At 34.6% G+C, this 6,107-nt stretch overlaps 1 long non-coding RNA gene across 3 annotated transcripts in view; it reads left to right on the plus strand.

The window, feature by feature from the left end:
- The window catches only part of LOC143218691 (uncharacterized), a 64,478-nt gene that overhangs the window by 37,352 nt on the left and 21,019 nt on the right, over positions 1–6,107 (plus strand). The window lies entirely within an intron of this gene.

A 6,107-nucleotide genomic window follows, 5' to 3' on the forward strand; every position in this document is an offset into this window, starting at 1 on the left:
AAAGCTCCTCGTTTCAGCTGCACGTCAACGGCTATTTGCCATAATCTGGTGCAAAAGCTGTGCGAAAGTTTTTTTCTTCAGCTAGACTGATTTCAGCGGGAAGTTGCGATATAATTACTTTCAATTTTAATTGCTCGCGAGTACTGCTGTCTGCGATCACTAGCCGCCATTTGTCACTTCTTTTAATAATTCATGCAACCCTGTGGGTCGTCATCTTGGAATTTCTAAAATACAAAAATGAGCACATCAAAATTATTTTTGTCCGAGTCGATTGAATTTTGTCTCCTGGAAAATACTAAATATTATTGTTGCAGTCGTAACCGAATTCCTTTGACAATTTGTTTCAGTCTAACTGTGTAGGTCGCCTCTAAGGCGACTCATCTCAGAATTTCTGAAATACAAAAATGAGCACATTAATCCATCAAAATTAGCTCTGTTCAAGTAAATAATAAAGTTCATATTATTGTTGCAGTGATAATATGATCACAATTTAATCCTGTAGGACACCATCTTAAAATTTCTAAAATAATGAACACATTAATCCATCAAAATTAGCTTTGTTCAATTAAATAATAAAGTTCATATTATTGTTGCAATCATAATCTGATTCTTTCAATAATTTGTTTGAAGCAATTTAACCCTGTAGGACACCATCTTAAAATTTGTATTCAATTCAATTTCTATTCAATTCAATTTATCTCCTGAAGAATACTAAATATTATCGTTGCAGTCGTAACCTAATTCTCTCAATAATTTGTTTAAAACACAATGTAACCGTGCAGGCCGCCATTGTGACGAAATCGTCAAGGGAAAATTGATGTTTCTCGGTTAGGTATGGCCGTGCTTTCCCCAGTAAAATCCGTTTGCGGTTTCTAAAATGGAGTATGAGCCTACCGCTTCCGTAAAGGAAACAGGCTAAAGAATTCGCGGAAAGGAAGTATGAGTATAGTAATCTCTCGAGTAGCAGCAAGCCGGAGGAATAATTTAGTTCGTCTGGAAGTTGATTTTGCTTGGGGTGAATGTTGAATCAGGTTTGGCTCTGTTGAGCCAATTTCCTCCTTTTTTAGGAAATTACGATCTACAAAATAGTTCTAATCACTGAAACCGTAAAATAAATCGTAGGGCTGGGGCTGTTAAACAAATTAGCTGTCTTTTCTCTTGGGGAAAAATGGTGTTTTCCCAGTTGAAACTAGATGGGTCTCGAACCAATTTTTAAAAATATTAAATTATTATTTGCTACTGTACGAAGAGAGAGAATTTTAAATGACAAAATTGTTGCAAGCCTTCTTTTGAATTTTTTAACTTGGGATTTCGATCGTTTGAACTGAAAATTCTGGAGTAATAACAAATTTATTTTTGTAAATTGAACAGTGCTTTAACAATTAACGTAGACAAATTTTTATTTTGCATGGAGATTTATAATTATGCTATTTTGTTGCTGGAGGAAGTTAGCTTCTGTCTGATTCCGGCTCGTCTCGAACTATGTAGCGCTGTAGAAATCTAGAATTTGCATAAACATCGGCAGTCTGATCATTATTCATTGAATTTCCACTAACCGTGTCGGAACTTATTTCCGACAGGATCCAATAACTATGAAACAATACGCTACTTAGATCTGCCAGCAACGGCTGATGTTCCGCTATAGCTAGCAGTGAACGAGGACTTATTTCTGGGATTATGGCGATTTCTCGGTGTCCGACGGATCGCTGATCCATCCCGGATCTTGTTCGATCGATCTCCCTTATCTAGAACACGATTTTTCGTCAGACAAATACAATTCTTCAAGATTTACCGCTTTTGATTGTGTCAGATAGAAGTTTACAATCATTTCTCATTTAGTGTAGATGTTTGTTGATCTATCTTGGATCCATCGATTGCTTGCAAAAAGATCTAAAAAACGATCTTACGTAAGTAAGACTTCTACAATCATTTTTCTTTTACATGGAAGGTACTCTTATTTTTATCATTTTTATTTATATTTGTGGATCTATCTGGTTGTTCCTGGATTGCAAATATCCAATTTTTCGAGTTAAATTACCTTCGGTCAAATCAGATATAAACTTAAAGTTCGTCTGTCTGCAGGACGAAATACTCAATAAAATCTGCAAACAAGAGAATGCGTGTTAAAAAAGGTTTCCGCCACACAGTTTATGGAGGAAAAGAAAGATGGCTGGGAGAAAGACAGCCGACAATGGACCACACCGTAGATAATTTATAATTTTCCATCGATCCACCATAACACGGGCCAGTACAAACTCCGTTGTCTTCCGTTTCGCAGATTCCCGGTTCCTATTGTCTTGTTTCTAGGTTCTTCAGCCTGGTATTTGCTGAATCAGAACGAATCTATTGGATCTATAAAACGAAAAAGAAAAAGAACGAAAAACGATCGAGATCTACCGCTTCCATTCCTCTGAATCCTGCGTTTTTTTCCATTGAAAAATAATATCCACAAACTCTCTGAAGAAAACCTGTAACTCTCGATTTTTAACTAAATTCACACAATCTTTAAATTTTCATTCGGCAACCTTTTTTTTGAATTAATTTGTATAGGACATTCATAACTATAAACTTCTAAATAAGTTTATATTATATAACAAATGTTTTATATAACAAATTCGATATAAATTTGTCTTGTTAATTATTCATGGTCAGTTGCATAATTGTTGCGAAATAATTTCGTAATGTCGGTCAATGGTAAACGTTATGGCAGCGGGCGCGCTAATTAATTTTCAGCTGAGATAAAACCGAGCGTGACAAGAACAGAAATAACAGAAAAGTAAACCGAAATGATCTACGAGCGATCTAGCACTGTAGATAAAGAAGTAGGTTGATGAGAATGGTTGATAAGATGAGCTTAGACGTGCAGAACGATGCAGATGCGAGTGAAATGGAGTAGCATGATTCAAATTGGAGTCAATAATCAATGTGCAGAAGCTCGAAATAATTAGGTGCGAAAACGCAAATTAGTTGGAGAAACATAAATTGAACACATTGTTAAGAATTTGTTTTATAAAATGGCAATTCCGTTAACTCGCTTCTAGTGATTGGCTAACAGAAGTGCAATAATAATTTTAATCGTTCCATCGCATTTGTTTAAACAAAGTGTACACGGTTACTTTTCGCGAAGCATGATAGATTAAATTGGACATGCAACTTGTTTCATTTCATTCGTGTTCGAGGCGCAAGCCGTCGCTTGGAAACACGAAAACTGATACTGCGTTTACAAATGGGCTGATGGTAAATAAACAACATTTAAATAACAATTCACACAATTACAGATGACACTCTGTGATCGTAAATTCTGATCTCCAAATTCACTAATTCCACATTTTACAAATATTACTTTATACATAGATAGCAAAATTTACAAATTTCACAGTTCAAAAATTCGCAATTTTAAAGTCTCTCAGTTTTACAAATTCCAAATTTTATAGACCCCAAATTCCCCAATTCCACATTTTACAAATTTTACTTTATAGATGGCAAAATTTACGAATTTCACATTCAAGAAATTTTTTATTTTAGTCTCACAGTTTTACAAATTCCAAATTTTATAGACTCCAAATTCCCGAAAATCACCACATTTCACATATTTCACAAATCTCAAATTTTCCACATTCCACAATTTCCCAAACTCCGAATTCCCCAGTTTCTCACAAATTGCACTTTAATGTTACAGTCTGTAAAAGTCACAATAAATTTCACAATTTAACTCAAATTTCAATGTCACTGCAATAGAACAAAAATATCCAATGAATAAAATTAATTCGCAAGTCAATTTAGAAACTGATTATAGCACGTTATCCATACTAAATTCGCATTCGGCAAATGAAATAGAATAGTGAAATCCACAATCCGGCGATATAATCAAGTTCATTCGTTCAATCCACTGAATATATTAAATCTATAAGAAAGGAGAAGATTATTGTTTGCACGCAAGAGCGCATCGAGTTTGGATAACAGATCGCTCTCGGCCCATAGAATAGCAATTCGCAACTGCGGCATAGTTATCCACGTTTGGTCGCCCGATTTAATCGATCTCGAAAGTCACACGCGTGCGTGCGCTCGCAAAATTCCGCAACGATGCCCGAGATGTGTTTCTCTTTGGCCTGCGAATCGATAATTACTACAAAGAGCATAATCGCGTGCCGGCGCGGAATTAAGGAGCTGCTCTTTGTATGCTCGCGTACGGTGGCCGTGCGAAATTTCGTAGTCAAAATTTGCACTTGATTTGCAATGCTTCCACAATTTAAAAAACAAGGTATTTCTTCTTGCAAAATATTTGCAATAGCTGCAAAAAATATTGAAACAATGGATTAGCCCAGAAATATTTGCGACTGATTTTAAAAATCTTGAAATTTAAATACAGTAGTTAAGTAAGGTGGAGTGGGGTAAGTGCGCCCTAGTTTTTGCAAAGTTGCACTTTAAACTGATGTATTTTCAGGCTGGTATGTAAAAACTTAACGCTCTTGGTATCAAACTCTTGCCACGGTTATTACTGATGAATTAGTATTATGTAGGATTCTAATTTTGTCAACTACTACGCATTTGGCCCGAAAATGGGGCAAGTGCGTCTCTGAGAGTTAAAAATACTTTCAAACCTTGTTTCAAGTGCTACGGGGCAAGAAAAGAATGATTAACAAGCCTGCTATAAAATGCTCCTTATTGCATTAAATATATTGTTTAGTTTTATAGTTACCCATACAGTACGCACTTACCCCACCGTGATAGTACGTACTTGCCCCGTGTAGTAATATTTACGGGGCAAGTGCATCTTAGTGTTTTTCTCAATAAATTTAAAAAAATACAATAAAAACTGTTTATTTAATGTAAACCTGTATATCAATATTTGTTGTACTTACTTAAAATAACAACACAGAATATATTAATAACTTGTAAACTATTGCACGTTCAGAGGGTAGCCTCCAAGTTGTACGAGAGTACCTCGTATTATTCTTTATTCTTGGGCGACATCTATGTAGAATAGTTCATGCTAACTTATACTACATTAATAAATACAAACTAGAGAAATTTCGTTCATATTGTAATAAAAATCACTAATCAACGCACTTGCCCCGTTAACGCATTTACCCCACTCCACCTTAGTTAAATAAATAATTGAATGATGTGTAACATGCGTATTTTATTAAAACCTACTATTTTCGTGTTATTGTTACTATTACTACTACTATTCGTGTATTTATTATTTTGTATTTATACTACATGTAATAATTACACTTTGTTTATTATTATTACTATACATACTATTACTATGTATACTATACATACATAATTATTAATACACACATGTATTTTAATAAATCTGCCATGCGAATTCAAGCGAATAATAAAATCCAATTTGAGAATGACACTCCGGTGAAGCAATTTATTAAGTTATAGCAAACGATGTGGAGTATAGTGAAGTTTATGCGGCTGTATTCTCAGTTTCTTCTCAGACAGCATCGCCGCCCATGAGAAACTGGTTCCACAGTTGCGCTTGGCAGGATATAATAACGCAGTCAATTTGCAAAGCACATTGACTGATGTTTATTGACCGTATTTGTTGCAGTTCGGCTCATAACCAGCGCCTCGCGTCAACCTACTTGGTCGTTCGTTATTAAAACATCCACGAGCTTCTGTGTAATCCTTGTTTCTGTCAATTAGTTAGTTAAAAAGACTTAAATTTACATAATGGTGTCGTCGTTACAATGATTATTAATATGTAAAGTGCAAATTTTATGCAGTTATGACAGAAATGGAATTATAAAATCTCAGACAGCAGGATGATTAAACACGCAATAAAAATCTATTTGGTGGCAAATTTTGTAAACCCCAAATTTCACGAGCTTCAAATTTTGCAAACCCTAAATTTCACGAGCTTCAAATTTTGCAAACACCAAATTTCACGAGCTTCAAATTTTGCAAACCCCAAATTTTACTAATCCTAAATATTGCATCCCCACATTTCACAAATTCCAAATTTTATTAATCCCAAATTTCATTAATCCCATATTTCACGAACTCTAAGTTTCATTGATTACAACTTTCACAAAATCTAAATTTTGCAACCCCAAATTTCACAAATTTCATAAATTCCAAATTTTGCA

This window comes from Lasioglossum baleicum, chromosome 20 (assembly GCF_051020765.1).
Source record: "Lasioglossum baleicum chromosome 20, iyLasBale1, whole genome shotgun sequence".
NCBI classification, from domain to species: Eukaryota; Metazoa; Arthropoda; class Insecta; order Hymenoptera; family Halictidae; genus Lasioglossum; species Lasioglossum baleicum.